Below are 15,928 nucleotides of genomic sequence, written 5' to 3' on the forward strand. Positions count from 1 at the left end.
TTCAGTACTTCAGACCAATGGTCAGGAATTATATTCATCACTGCAAATAGGAAAATGACTTATTATGATCAATCTGTACAAATTACTTGCTGCTGTTTTATTAAATGGGCTTCAGATATCCAGTCCTATCATTTCAGATATTGCTCCACATCTTGTTTCCTAGTTCTCGAACAAGAATTTTCAGCCCTCTGTTAAGTCACTTGCTCTACGACTGCCATGACCTTCCAGCATATGGCTGTGTGCTTGTTTCAGAACTTCATTCCTGAATGCCACGGGTACCACCACATGTGGTCCGCACTTTGTCGTTCTGCACAATAAACTGCCATGCATAACAAAATGCAGCTGCATCCTAAAGGCCTCACAGTCAGTATCAGCTGCCTGTGCTGCGTGCTATTCAGCCGTGCTCTTGCCCAGTGCTTGTAAAAGTACAGTTTTTCTGCTTAAACTTTTGGCATTACTATGCTTCTTACCCAGCTCGTTTACTAACACGTAATCAAATTCACTCAACTTTAGCACACAACGTCTTAATTTACTTCACGGGTCTTTCAGTCCCAACAACAACATGAGAGTAGCATGACTTGTAGCTAACTGTGAAGATTTTGGCCATACAAATAACAATGGAAGTACGAAATGTTTTAGATAACTGCTAACATTTCCTTCTCAGATTCATCCAATTGTTTGAAAGTGAATGCAACTGAATATTCTTTTTATTATCGATACTATGCCTGAGAATGCATAACTCATCATATTGCGCACTTCACAGGACAAAATGGATTCCTTTTCGAAATTTGGATACATTAAGACTGGAGCTCACAGTCAAATTTTGTTCACCTCTTTAATAAATAGTTCAGAGATTTGGTAACTTTCTATAATAACTACGAAGGACTGAAGATGATTGTAATTTTTTAGCTGCGGTGGCGAGAAATCATGAACCACTGACGCTAACTACAGATCAGTTTTTCCACCTTCCTGACCGATCACATGTCGGAGATAACTTCTGTTGCTGCAAACTGACATCAATACTCAGTGTCAGATATGCTGTTGGCAGTCTCTTGAACACCTCTTCCAATCATCACACATGTCCTTCCATGCCCTTTGAAGACACTATGATGTCATTCATATACACCGTGCATCATTTTGGTTTTAACCCTCTAGGTATGCCATTCAACTGTCGCCGAAAAGTAGTCTCTGCATTTTTGAGTCCAAATGGCATTCAGCGATACTGATAAAGAATCTATTGGACCGTAAAGTCATCAGCCAGTCCTCCAGCACAGCCTCCAGTTGGTGACAGCCACACTTCAAATCCATTCTCAAAAAATATTTATGCTGACTCAAGTTGTCCAGAGTGGATGCTATCTTCTGTATGGGATGTACACAAGTAGAAGTCCTTGTATTAAGATATCGGTTATCACAACAAAGTCTGTACCTTTCTGTGCCATCTGGTGATTGTTTTGCAGCAAGGACCCCATAGACTATCACTATGTTCAGTAAGTCCATCATCCAGCTACTAGTCAATAAACTTTTCCATCAATGCTTACAGACATCTCAGGACCATGTATGGATTCCTACACACTGGAGACTTTTTGCCTGTTGGTATTTTGTGCTGTGTGACTGGTGTTGTTGGTACTGGACTACACGAGTTAAATGTGCCTGTAAATTGCAGTAACGAGGATTCCATTGTTTTCCTGTTGTTCCCTAGGAAGTGCTTCATTTTCTCATGTAATGCAAACACATCAACATTCCTCACCTGACCTATCTATATCATCATCCTCTAGGACATCCAAATTTGCAATCAGCAAACTCTTTGGCATACTCACCCCTTCCACGCCAAAATTATAAAGGCTATCAAGAATCGTAAAGTATCCATCCATTTGGCTTACATGTACTATGCTTCTACACACAAAGCGAACGTGAGACTTCCCCAGTTAATTACTGCTTTACAGTGGCTCCACACACACACAATACTTCCCTTGGTAAGTCTGTGCCTACTCTAACCTAGACTAACTTACCTGTACCTTGCAGTATGTTACAATAGGAATGGATCTTTAGTATATCTGTCCACTGTTCGTGTAGTACCATATGATCGGTGAACCTTGTGAGATTGTCTTGCTTGCAGTCATTGTCCCCATTGGAAACAATATCCCACTGTGCTCAATTTTGTACTGTGAAAGGTCAATTTTTATGTGAAGTTTATCAAGAAACTCGAGTCCTAGGATCGCACAGTTCCCTTCACCAACATGTGGCAAAACTTCCATATGCTCCTGAAAACTTTTAGTTCAAATGCTAATGTTGAGCAATCTTATCCCCATGATTTCACGTTATCGTCACCTACTCGACGTAATCTATGTCATGGAGACCTCTTTCTACCGAAGAGGTCCGGACTGATGACCGACACATGAACACCTATGTTCACCAAAAATTTATTTTCCTTGCCGTTTATTATGCCTAACAAGCAGCAACGGTTGTGTAGTATTCTGTTTTACTGGGAATGACATCTGAAAATTGAGACACTTCCTTTTGCACTTAAGGAACTCTTCCCCAAACTGCTGCTTATCTTGCCTTTTGTCTTGGCAATCACTTGGCTTATGTACTACTACTCCAACAACACACTGGCTAGTGGTAATGCTTCATAATGTGACCCGTACACCTACATCCGTAACCCTCTACCTCGGAGGACAAAACACTGCTGTCATTTCATACCCGGACAGCAACGTCGATTTTCTTCAGATGCGCGGCGATCCTAATGGTAGTGAACAATTCACTTGGCGTTTCTACTCTCAGCCTTCTTGACGTGCCGGCAGAAATAACAAACACATCTAGAACCCAATTCTGTACCTCGTACAGGATGACTCTGTCACCCTCTACATTCTATGTTAGCTAATCGTCTTTTCGACTCCACTGACTCATTGTGTTTTGAGACGAGCGACTGAGTTTATTCCTTAAAAAAACCTCTTGGTGTTCTGTTTTCCATAATACTGGACAAGTCTGTTATCCAGGTCGTCAATTTTTTGGACTTTACTAAGAGTCTTGTGTGATGTCTTTGCATCATCCATCAACTGCAACGTAGCCTTATTTAAATAAGTTCCGTTTGACCAGTTGCCGAATTTAGCGGCAGCCCTCACATTACAAATAAACACGGACACATTTTTGGCTGTCTTTCTCAAAAAAACAAGCCACTAAATTACTTGCTATGGGATCAACGGAAGGAACGGATATATTCCACAACGCTTTTGCCTCTTCCAGATCAGATTGTGCTTGCCCACTAATGGATTCCAACGCTGCTGCTTTCGTTAGTAACGCATCATTGAAGTCCTCTTTGGCTGTAGTACCCAACAACGCGGCCATCTGTCCCTTCAAGGCTTCAGTCGCCTCCTGCGAAGTCGTCGCATGCGTTTCTGGCATTTTTCTAGCCTCCATCTGCCGTTATACGAGAAAAAAAGAGGAAACTGTGCCCACAACGCGCAAACAAGAAACGATTTGTCTGTATAATGGCCCCGCGGGATTCTGTGTACTGTCTGCGCCCCGTGAACAAACCTTCTACATGTGTTACATGGGCTCAAGTCCTGGTCCAGCACATAATGGAAAGGCAACTGCCGGCAATAAGTGAAAAATCTGGGCTCAAGTCGTGGTCCAGCACATAACAGAAAGGCAACTGCCGGCAATAAGTGGGAAATCTGGGCTCAAGTCGTGGTCCAGCACATAACGGAAAGGCAACTGCTGGCAATAAGTGGGAAATCTGGGCTCAAGTCCTGGTCCAGCACATAATGGAAAGGCAACTGCCGGCAATAAGTGGGAAATCTGGGCTCAAGTCCTGGTCCAGCACATAATGGAAAGGCAACTGCCGGCAATAAGTGGGAAATCTGGGCTCAAGTCCTCGTCCAGCACATAATGGAAAGGCAACTGCCGGTAATAAGTGGGAAATCTGGGCTCGAGTCCTGGTCCAGCACATAACGGAAAGGCAACTGCCGGCAATAAGTGGGAAATCTGGGCTCAAGTCCTGGTCCAGCACATAATGGAAAGGCAACTGCCGGCAATAAGTGGGAAATCTGGGCTCAAGTCCTGGTCCAGCACATAATGGAAAGGCAACTGCCGGCAATAAGTGGGAAATCTGGGCTCAAGTCCTGGTCCAGCACATAATGGAAAGGCAACTGTCGGCAATAAGTGGAAAATCTGGGCTCAAGTCCTGGTCCAGCACAAAACGGAAAGGCAACTGCCGGCAATAAGTGGGAAATCTGGGCTCAAGTCCTGGTCCAGCACATAACGGAAAGGCAACTGCCGGCAATAAGTGGGAAATCTGGGCTCAAGTCCTGGTCCAGCACACAATGGAAAGGCAACTGCTGGCAATAAGTGGGAAATCTGGGTTCAAGTCCTGGTCCAGCACAAATTTTCAATGTCGTCATTCCACCACACAGCTGATGGTTGTCCATAATCGCAACTGCAAATGCATTTCATGTATTTCATAATGGCTGCAGTCACCGCAGTGCATATCCCTTCGGACATGCATATATGTCTGTAGACAAGACTGCATCATACTTTTGAACAACATAGGCACTGCAAACTCGCAGAAAAGTAAGCTGTGGAGGCTAGGTTATTTGACCTTGTCGGTCTGCACAGATGACGCTATTTTGTGGCAGTAATGACCATATGTGCCCTACTTTTCCGGAACCATCAGCACTCTACACCATCCTGCTGTGTCCCACTCCACTCTTCAGGCTTTCAGTTCAGTTATTTATGCAGTGTCCCAGTGCTGAGAGCCATCCTTCCTACTACTTAGACATTGTTGCTTCACTATGCTTTGTCGACAGAAATGGCGTTATATTTCTTTCTCAATGAGGTCTTTTTGCTGAATCGGCATTTTGGTCCTCCAGTTCGGGCAGTGGGCGGCAATTTAGCTTGGTGGTGTGTGTGTGTATGCTGCATGCAGTATCGGCTGTTCTTCTGGGTAGCCTGCCTCGATTTCCTCTCTGGCTCTGGCCAGGAAGATTTTAAAAATTTTCACATCCACCTGGAATATAATTCTGTAGCGTAACACCAGGAATATTCGATGATAATAGATATTTGCAAAATATGAAAGAAATTTGTAGTGGTCAATTATCTATAATGAAAGTATCGATACATCGCAATACTGCGTTAAAGACAAACATCGATCTTCGATGTTGCCAAAAAACCCAGAGTAGTTGTTACAGCTGAGAAAATTTTATACTCATTTAAACGAACTGTTTTGTTCAAATGGCTCTGAGCACTATGGGACTTAACATCTGAGGTCATCAGTCCCCTAGAACTTAGAACTACTTAAATCTAGCTAACCTAAGGACATCACACACATCCATGCCCGAGGCAGGATTCGAACTGTTTTGTTAACAGGTCTCGTAACGACATTCATGTAACACATCTGCAACTGGTCTAACGTCGTCACTGGGGACGGAGGTAGAGGCGAAGCAGTGTCTTCGAAAGAACTAGTGTAGGAACATTGCCTGTTGTTTTCTAAAGGTCACTGTGGTCCCCACTGACCGTAGAATTATTAATTTATAATAATCCACTATTGCAGTTTCGGCCTTGTGGTCATTATGAAGTGAAGTTCTGCGACAATTATCAGGTTTTGACATATGAATTGAACTCCCCCGTCACGATTTTGTGCCTGTATGTGAAGGCTAATCTCAAGAACTACTGTAAGGATTTTGATAAGATTTTCGCTGACAGATACACTGATTCCCAAGGAAAGTTTGTGTATACAATTTATTACCGCTAAGCCAGAGAATTCGTCCGGTCATAGATATTTAGTGCTAATTTTGTGAAGCTGGATCGGATCTCTAGTTAATTTACAAAAATCGACTATCGCAATTTCGACTGAAACTGCAATTGTGAATTTTATAATCAAATAATTTTACAATCGTAGATGATCATGGTGATCCATAAAAAAATTTTACACGACCATGAACACTAGCTACGAAAAGCTTATCAATTGGCTATTGTTGTAGCTAAGTATGGGCTAAAACCTCATTGTTGATCTAGTTGACGCTTTCGTGGTGTCAAGTGTGTGCTAGTATTGTTTGGAATGGGTTTTTTTCTGATAAAATGATACTTCCAATTATGTAAATAAATGTTTTTCGTTTGTGATAAGAAGTATGTGTTACCATTTAAGATAGTTACGAAATGATAGGACAGTGTAGAAACGTTATATTGCCGACGAGCGATATCAGCGACTGCTAGTTCTTTATTTTGCAGTTTTCAATACTTTATGAACGAAATGCACTACAAAAATACAGAAATCCGTACTGCATTAAATGTGAAGCGTGCAGTGAGAATCAGTTATACCTGCTTCGTTACTGGAACTACCAAAGGGTAATAAAAGAAGCGTTATAGTATGTAGACAAATAGTTGTGCTATATGTAATGTTAAATATGCTGTATAAAGCGATTAACAAACATGATATTAACGTACCGATTCCTAAATATGGGTGTTAAATGATATTAGATTTTTCTATATGGTACTTTTTACACCAACATAAAACTTCAAACAAGCGAGGTGGCGCAGTGATTACCACACTGGACTCGCATTCGTCAGTTCAAACCCGCGTCTGGCCATCCAGATATAGGTTTTTCGTGATTTCCCCTAAATCACTCTAGGCAAACGCCGGGATAGTTCCTTTGAAAGGCCACAGGCGATTTCCTTCCCCATCCTTGCCACAATCCGAGCTTGGTCTCTGTCTCTAACCATCTCGATGTCGGCGGGACGTTAAACTTAATCATCCCGGCCTTACCTTCTTAATAAATAATTATCATCGATGTTTAGTGATCAATAATCATCGGACGACAATGTTTAGACGTTGATGACGAAACCGAAGTCAGCATCGATGATTTGCCAATATGGCACATCACTAGCCTAAACACATTTTCGGAGTTCGTCTTATCCAGCACGATGACACTATGACTAAGACAATGGTCTCGTAATCCGGAGGGCCGGGTACAAATCCGTGCCTAGCCATCCACAGATAGATTTTCCATTCTTCCCGAAATCACTTTAAAACCAATGCCCCGAGGATTCATTTCAGAAATTGAGGTCCGATTTCCCCTCTTCGATCTTTTCTCAAGTCAGTGCTTGCGCTCCATCGCCAATGACCTAGTCATCAACGGAACGTTAACCTTTACTCTTTCTTGCAGTTTGGTCTCACGATTATATGTAAGACAAAGAGTGACTTGTCTGTTGTTTCGAATTTGTACTCAAACAGCTCTTGAGTCGCCATTACGTTCGTGATCGGATCTTGTCTATGTTTTGTTGGTCTGTTATCTTGTTGGACCGTAACGCGACGTCTGACACAACAGAACCAGGCTGATGGAAATTTGTGCACTTATCAAATATGTTCAGTTATGGAAACTTTCATAAATCATAACTGGTTTTGAGAGTTCATCTCTAATTCTAAATGTAACTTTCAAAAAGCATTAAAAGCAATCTTTGAGACGTTTGAGAATGTTTCACAATAACTTTTGTGTAAAAAGTAGTTGCAATCACTCTTCACAGAACCAAACAAATATGACGTTGGTGGCAGGATTAGTAGCTAGTACTGACTTCATAGCTGTTTTGAAGCAGCTGTGTTCGGAATTAGCCACCAATGAAATTGAATATGGTCAGAACTATGACAGGAAATAAAAAACGTGGGATAAAGCAATTATGGGACTCTGCAAAGCTACAACCGTGCTGGTAGAGCGTCGAATCCTTTTAGTTATTGGTTGCAAATGCCACACTCAAATACTAATTAGTTTTTAATTAATTTATGTAATTAATATAAATAATTTTTCCAAAACGAGAATGCCACTGCACACCACAGAATGATATACACAAAAGTGGTAACTTTGTCGATTTCCATGCTAGATGTAGCGATATAGTTTAATAATGACTTCGAAATAATTAAGTTACGTAATTTAATGTTTTGTTTGTCTGTAACTACGAGTCTGCAATCCAGTTACACACTGAAATCTCCGCGACACCGTAGCCTAGCACGCCGCTAGTGGGGATAAATGTGGCGTAGCCTGTTGACAAAACGGAGTATCGTGCGACGGTTCAGATTCTGCATTTGACGGGGAACAATGCATGCTGAGGGCAACGGCCTTGCCGGCGTGGATCCACCGGTTCCCGTCAGATCACCGAAGTTAAGCGCTGTCCGGCGTGGCCGGCACTTGGATGGGTGACCATCCGGGCCACCATGCGCTGTTGCCATTTTTCGGGGTGCACTCAACCTCGTGATGCCAACTGAGGAGCTACTCTCGACCGAATAGTAGCGGCTCCAGTCACAGAAAACCATCGCAACGACCGGGAGAGCGGAGTGCTGACCACACGCCCCTCCTATCCGCATCCCCAGTGAGGATGACACGGCGATCAGATGGTCCCGATGGGTCGCTTGTGGCCTGAAAACGGGGTGCTAATCTAAGCTGAGTCGGTGGAGGATGCACGGCAACAATGCGCAGTCATGTGACACAGTGTCTGTGGAGTTCATGTTTGCATTCCATTGACCCCACCATCGTCAACCAGCGTGATGCCGACAAATCTGACGAGGTTACTGGGCGCTATCATGATGGAGCATCGCGGGGAGCTGTCCAAGTGTGTGTTTCACTCTACAACAACGTGCCAACTCATTCTGTTCAGGACACAGTCACACATGGTCATTCTTTGGGCTATTCTGACATGGCAATCAATGGCTTTTACCTTAGTTGAAGCAATCAAAGCATTTGCAGGTACTTCTCGAATTACGACGAGGTGATTTCTAGATGTAATGTATCCTGAATACTCAAAATGCAAACTTTTACATCCAAAGTCGTCATTGAGTCGTCCATCTTTGGGAAAAATAATCACATTTAAGGGTGAGGAGCCGGCCGGGTTGGCCGAGCGGCTCTTTTCTCTACACGACAATGTTCCATCTCAACCTGCACGGCAAAAATTTACCGTCATATGACGCAGTGTTAGGTATAAGACATGTTTACAGCCCGAGCACCCAGCGATCATCGACCAGGGTGATTTCGAAAAATCTGATGAGGTTCCTGGACGCTATCACGATGAAGCATCACGGGGATCTGTCTAAGTGTGTGTTTTTCTCTACAACAACGTGCCCACTCATTCTGTTCAGGACATAGTGACTCATGGTCATTCTTTGGGCTATTCTGACATGGCACTCAGTGCCTTTTTCCTTGGGTGAAGCAATCAGTGCATTTGCATGTACTTCCCGAATTACGACGAGGTGATTTCTAGATGGAACGTATCCTGAATACCCAAAATCCAAACTTCTACAGCCAAGGTCGCCATCGAGTCGCCCAACTTTGGGAAAAATAATCACATTTAAGACTGAGTATGTACCGGGTGATCAAAAAGTCAGTATAAATTTGAAAACAGAATAAATCATGGAATAATGTAGATAGAGAGGTACCAATTAACACACATGCTTGGAATGACATGGGGTTTTATTAGAACCAAAAAAAATACAAAAGTTCAAAAAATGTCCGACAGATGGAGCTTCATCTGATCAGAATAGCAATAATTAGCAAAACAAAGTAAGACGAAGCAAAGATGATGTTCTTTACAGGAAATGCTCAATATGTCCACCATCATTCCTCAACAATAGCTGTAGTCGAGGAATAATGTTGTGAACGGCACTGTAAAGCATGTCCGGAGTTATGGTGAGGCATTGGCGTCGGATGTTGTCTTTCAGCATCCCTAGAGATGTCGGTCGATCACGATACACTTGCGACTTCAGGTAACCCCAAAGCCAATAATCGCACGGACTGAGGTCTGGGGTCCTGAGAGGCCAAGCACGACGAAAGTGGCGGCTGAGCACACGATCATCACCAAACGACGCGAGCAAGAGATCTTTCACGCGTCTAGCAATACTTTTTTTTTTTTTTTGTTCTAATGAAACCCCATGTCATTCCAAGCATGTGTGTCAATTTTTGCCTCCCTATCTACATTATTCCGTGGTTTATTAAGTTTTCAAATTTATACCGACTTTTTGATCACCCGGTAGAAAAGGATTGTGTTTTTAGAGGCTATAATTAAAGCTTTATGAGAACGTTTAGCGTTTACATCCGTGGGGGCGGCGTCCGGAAAGCTAGCTGACACACACTAAGTTAGGTAACACTCTCCTTGCGGGACTAACGTCTTTAGCCCTCCTCCGTTTAGCTAGTCCCCCCGCTGAGTCTGCATCAGCTCCTGGAGCGTCCCTTTGTCTCTGGGTGATGAAAGGGCGCACATTCTGCCGGCTGGCCCATTACCGCCTAAACGACTGCGAAGAGGCCGGCGCCACCTGGCACAAAGCTCCTCCGGGGAGGCTGATTACGGCGTGCGTTAGCTGGCCTGCCCTCTCCCAGGGGAGCTCCGGGACACCACTGTTTGCTGGAAGGGCAGTGCAGGGGGAAAAAACAGCGCCGGCACGCATACGGCCCCGGTCGTAATGACCTGTGACGTGCGAGATGAAGGGAGGATAGCGGCTCCAGGCTGCTGGCTACCTGGACCCTGTTTCTCTCTCCAGAGGGAAGCTCCCGGATGTCCCCTTCGTCATTAGACTTTCTCCAGACTCTCACAAATGAGGGACCCCCTCTTCCCTAGCGCCCCTGACGCGACGCACACTGACAGAACAACGGGGAACCTGGCTGGGCTCTTCTGCACTGTTCCGTTACAGCAGTCCTCACGTTGAGCCGAAACCCGAATCGCGATTTCTCATATGATATCCCGCAAGAAAAATTCGGAGTAGATATTAAAATCCATGGAGAAGAAATAAAAACTTTGAGGTTCGCCGATGACATTGTAATTCTGTCAGAGACAGCAAAGGACTTGGAAGAGCAGTTGAATGGAATGGACAGTGTCTTGAAAGGAGGATATAAGATGAACATCAACAAAAGCAAAACGAGGATAATGGAATGTAGTCGAATTAAATCGGGTGATGCTGAGGGAATTAGATTAGGAAATGAGACACTTAATGTAGTAAAGGAGTTTTGCTGTTTGGGGAGCAAAATAACTGATGACAGTCGAAGTAGGGAGGATATAAAATGTAGACTGGCAATGGCAAGGAAAGCGTTTCTAAAGAAGAGAAATTTGTTAACATCTAGTATAGATTTAAGTTTCAGGAAGTCGTTTCTGAAAGTATTTGTATGGAGTGTAGCCATGTATGGAAGTGAAACATGGACAATAAATAGTTTGGACAAGAAGAGAATAGAAGCTTTCGAAATGTGGTGCTACAGAAGAATGTTGAAGATAAGGTGGGTAGACCACGTAACTAATGAGGAGGTACTGAATAGGATTGGGGAGAAGAGACGTTTGTGGCACAACTTGACTAGAAGAAGGGATCGGTTGGTAGGACATGTCCTGAGGCATCAAGGGATCACAAATTTAGCATTGGAGGGCAGCGTGGAGGGTAAAAATCGTAGAGGGAGACCAAGAGATGAATACACTAAGCAGATTCAGAAGGATGTAGGTTGCAGTAGGTGCTGGGAGATGAAGGCGCTTGCACGAGATAGATTGGCATGGAGAGCTGCATCAAACCAGTCTCAGGACTGAAGACCACAACAACATCCCGCAAGTCAAAGACAAGACACGTACGTATGTTCCTTGACTTCCCAAAAGGATTTGACGCGGTACCACGCCTGTGATTACTGACAAAAGTTCCATCATGTGGGGTAGCCGGAAAGTCACGGAGAGACGTATAAGTAACTTTACGCGTGCCACAGGGAAGTGTACTGTTGTTAATGTCTGATCTAGCAAAAAAACCGTTCAAATGGCCCTGAGCACTATGGGACTTAACGTATGAGGTCATCAGTCCCCTAGAACTTTGAACTAAGTAACCTAACTAACCTAAGGACCAAAATGGCTCTGAGCACTATGGGACTTAACTTCTGAGGTCATCAGTCCCTTAGAACTTAGAACTTTTTTTTTTTTTTTTTTTTTTTTTTTTTTTTTTTTTTTTTTTTTTTTTTTTTTTTTTTTGGTCATCAGTCTACTGACTGGTTTGATGTGGCCCGCCACGAATTCCTTTCCTGTGCTAACCTCTTCATCTCAGAGTAGCACTTGCAACCTGCGTCCTCAATTATTTGCTTGACGTATTCCAATCTCTGTCTTCCTCTACAGTTTTTGCCCTCTACAGCTCCCTCTAGTACCATGGAAGTCATTCCCTCATGTCTTAGCAGATGTCCTATCATCCTGTCCCTTCTCCTTATCAGTGTTTTCCACATATTCCTTTCCTCTCCGATTCTGCGTAGAACCTCTTCATTCCTTACCTTATCAGTCCATCTAATTTTCAACATTCATCTATAGCACCACATCTCAAATGCTTCGATTCTCTTCTGTTCCGGTTTTCCCACAGTCCATATTTCACAACCATACAATGCTGTACTCCAGACGTACATCCTCAGAAATTTCTTCCTCAAATTAAGGCCGGTATTTGATATTAGTAGACTTCTCTTGGCCAGAAATGCCTTTTTTGCCAGTGCTAATCTGCTTTTGATGTCCTCCTTGCTCCGTACGTCATTGGTTATTTTACTGCCTAGGTAGCAGAATTCCTTAACTTCATTGACTTCGTGACCATCAATCCTGATGTTAAGTTTCTCGCTGTTCTCATTTCTACTACTTCTCATTACCTTCGTCTTTCTCCGATTTACTCTCAAACCATACTGTGTACTCATTAGACGGTTCATTCCGTTCAGCAGATCATTTAGTTCTTCTTCACTTTCACTCAGGATAGCAATGTCATCAGCGAATCGTATCATTGATATCCTTTCACCTTGTATTTTAATTCCACTCCTGAACCTTTCTTTTATTTCCATCATTGCTTCCTCGATGTACAGATTGAAGAATGGCTCTGAGCACTATGGGACTTAACTACTGAGGTCATCAGTCCCCTAGAACTTAGAGCTACTTAAACCTAACTAACCTAAGGACATCACACACATCCATGCCCGAGGCAGGATTCGAACCTGCGACCGTAGCGGTCACGCGGTTCCAAACTGACGCGCTTAGAACCGCACGGCCACACCGGCCGGCCAGATTGAAGAGTAGGGGCGAAAGGCTACAGCCTTGTCTAAAGCCCTTCTTAACACGAGCACTTCGTTCTTGATCGTCCTCTCTTATTATTCCCTCTTGGTTGTTGTACATATTGTATATGACCCGTCTCTCCCTATAGCGTACCCCTACTTTTTTCAGAATCTCGAACAGCTTGCACTATTTAATATTGTCGAACGCTTTTTCCAGGTCGACAAATCCTATGAAAGTGTCTTAATTTTTCTTTAGCCTTGCTTCCATTATTAGCCGTAACGTCAGAATTGCCTCTCTCGTCCCTTTACTTTTCCTAAAGCCAAACTGATCGTCACCTAGCGCATTCTTAGAACTACTAAACTACTAAACCTAACTAACCTAAGGACATCACACACATCCATGCCCGAGGCAGGATTCGAACCTGCGCCCTAAGGACATCACACACATCCATGCCCGAGGCAGGATTCGAACCTGCGACCGTAGCGGTCGCGCGGTTCCAGACTGAAGCGCCTAGAACCGCTCGGCCACAACGGCCGGCTCTGATCTAGCAGACAGACGGTTTGCAGATGATGTAGTTTTCGTACAATAAAGTACTGTCTAAGGAGAAAGCTCCACAAACATTCGGTCGGATCTTGATGAGAGTTCAAAGTGCTGCAAAGATATTCAGGAAAGGAACAGAAGTTCAGGGGTAACTTACTTTCGATTGGGTCAAAAATATCCTCTCAGTGGACCCCCTAAACCAATTCAGACGGATGCAAAGACTTCTCTTTCACGAATAAGCTTACAGCAGATCACTTTCTCTGTCGATTCTCGCATGTCTGTTCGTCTTGTTGCTTAAGATGTCTTACATAAACATCAGGCTCTCTCTCTCTCTCTCTCTCTCTCTCTCTCTTTCTCACACACACACACACACACACACACACACACACACACACACACACACACACACACATTGAATGTCTTCGCTAAATGAGAGTAGCGTTTTTGTTCTTCACAATATAAAGAAAGGAAGTTTAATGTTGAATTTACCGTCCGTGACAACGTCATTAAAGCCGGAACATGCACTTGAATATGTAGGTTCCGGCAGGAAATCAATTGGCCTTTTACTTTGCGAGAGTATCGTCTGATTTAGAAAAACAATGGGGAATCAAAATTTTGATGGCAGCAAGGGTTCCGTCCTCCCGAGAGTGCGGCCAATGTCTTAATTCAAAATATAGTCAAGAACAAGACAGGAGAAAGAACCTTAAGTATAGCCGGTGTGGCAGGCAACAGGGACGTGACACTAGCTCAGTTACCGACAAATATGGTCCCAATAAAGAAAGTTCCGGCATTCACCTGAGGTAATTTGGAAGAAACACGAAAATACCAATTCAGTAACGTGTGTTTGGCATTTGAACTGAGTTCCTCTAGAAAATAGGCCTATTGCAGAAGTTGGATTAGCGTTGATGGCGAGATGTTAACGCACACAATAACCTACTTCATAGCCGGTTAGCTAACGGCAGTAAAATAATTATTTTCCGTTGCGATGAAAAATACCAGCGTTCATAAACACTGTTGTACACAGAAGTAAGAAGATAAATCTGCTTCACTTACTTTACTCTACGTAGCATATATGTCATACACTGAAGTCTACTTAGTTTCGAACACTCTACGTGCTAAGTTTCTATACCTTTAATTTGAAATGTATCTTTACAAATTTTTAAACAATCTTAATTATGCAAATTAATGAACCAAATTCTATTGCTGAAGGAGTGGCTGAAATACAAACATAATCCGATACACATAGGTTCCTCATACCCGTCACTAGGGCGAAATGGATAAAACAACGGTATTGAATTCTTTTCTTTCCTTTGATGATAAATGGGAACATGAAGTAATAACCAGTCTTTTTTCGCTCTTTTACACTTTTTTTTTACCTAGTTTGAATTTCACACCCGATTTCAAGCTGTATTGGCTATCACGGAATGACAGCAGCAAAGCCGAATTTATCGCCAAATTCGTGGCAAACAACCCGAGCAAGTCGTATTTAGGCGCAATACTGAGAAACGATGTGAAATGGGACTACCACGTAAAGTCAATATTAAGGAAGGATGAATGGAAAACTTAGATTTATTGGGAGTATTCTGGCAAAGTACGGTGCATCTGTAAGGAAATAGCATACAAGACACTCGCGCGACAAATTCTACAGTATTGATTGATCCAGTGTTTGGAGTCCTTATCAAATGCGCATGACAAGGGCCACCGGATGAATTAAAAAACCACGCTTCTAGGTTTGTAATAGGTTGGTACAGCCACTACGAAAGTGTAACTGAAGTGCTCGGGCAAGTTACATGCGAATCACTGAACAAGAGGCAATGTTGTTCTCACGAAACCCTGTTGGGTAAATTTAGCGAATCAGTGTTCGAAGAAAATTTTGCTGCCAACACACTAAGCTTCTTACAGAGAAGAAAAGACATTAATGGACGAACAGAACCTTACAATTTTTTTTTCACTCGCCAAATACGCGAATGGAATAGGAATGATGGCCGGCAATAATGATGTGAAATATCCTTTTATACGCGCCTTACAGTGCCTTTCGGCGTATTTATGAGAAGATAGATTACTTATTTTCACCCACATTCAAACAACACTCTACTTTCACGCTAGTATTAACTTTAGCCTTTGTACGATACAACACGTAAATTTATAGAGAAACACAACAGTTAGCACATTGTCTGTTGAATTAGAGAGAAGCTGCAATGGATAACTCGTTTCTAGAAGTAAGTTTCCTTTTCCGTTCTGTTCGTAGTAAGACCAGGTGCCGCAATGAGCGCTTGTCAGTGAACCGATGTGGCTGAGCTTATTTTTACACAGCAAACTTCAATGCACATACAGCAGCCGATGATTTAGTGCTCGTGAGAATTATGCACTTGCAGGAATC

The 15,928-nt window shown here is 43.1% G+C and overlaps 1 protein-coding gene across 1 annotated transcript in view; it reads right to left on the bottom strand.

Annotated features, from left to right (window-relative positions):
• The window catches only part of LOC126417035 (ras-responsive element-binding protein 1-like), a 465,403-nt gene that overhangs the window by 173,523 nt on the left and 275,952 nt on the right, over window positions 1-15,928 (bottom strand). The gene's annotated exons all lie outside the window — the stretch shown is intronic.

Source organism: Schistocerca serialis, chromosome 8, assembly GCF_023864345.2.
Source record: "Schistocerca serialis cubense isolate TAMUIC-IGC-003099 chromosome 8, iqSchSeri2.2, whole genome shotgun sequence".
Taxonomy (NCBI): domain Eukaryota; kingdom Metazoa; phylum Arthropoda; class Insecta; order Orthoptera; family Acrididae; genus Schistocerca; species Schistocerca serialis.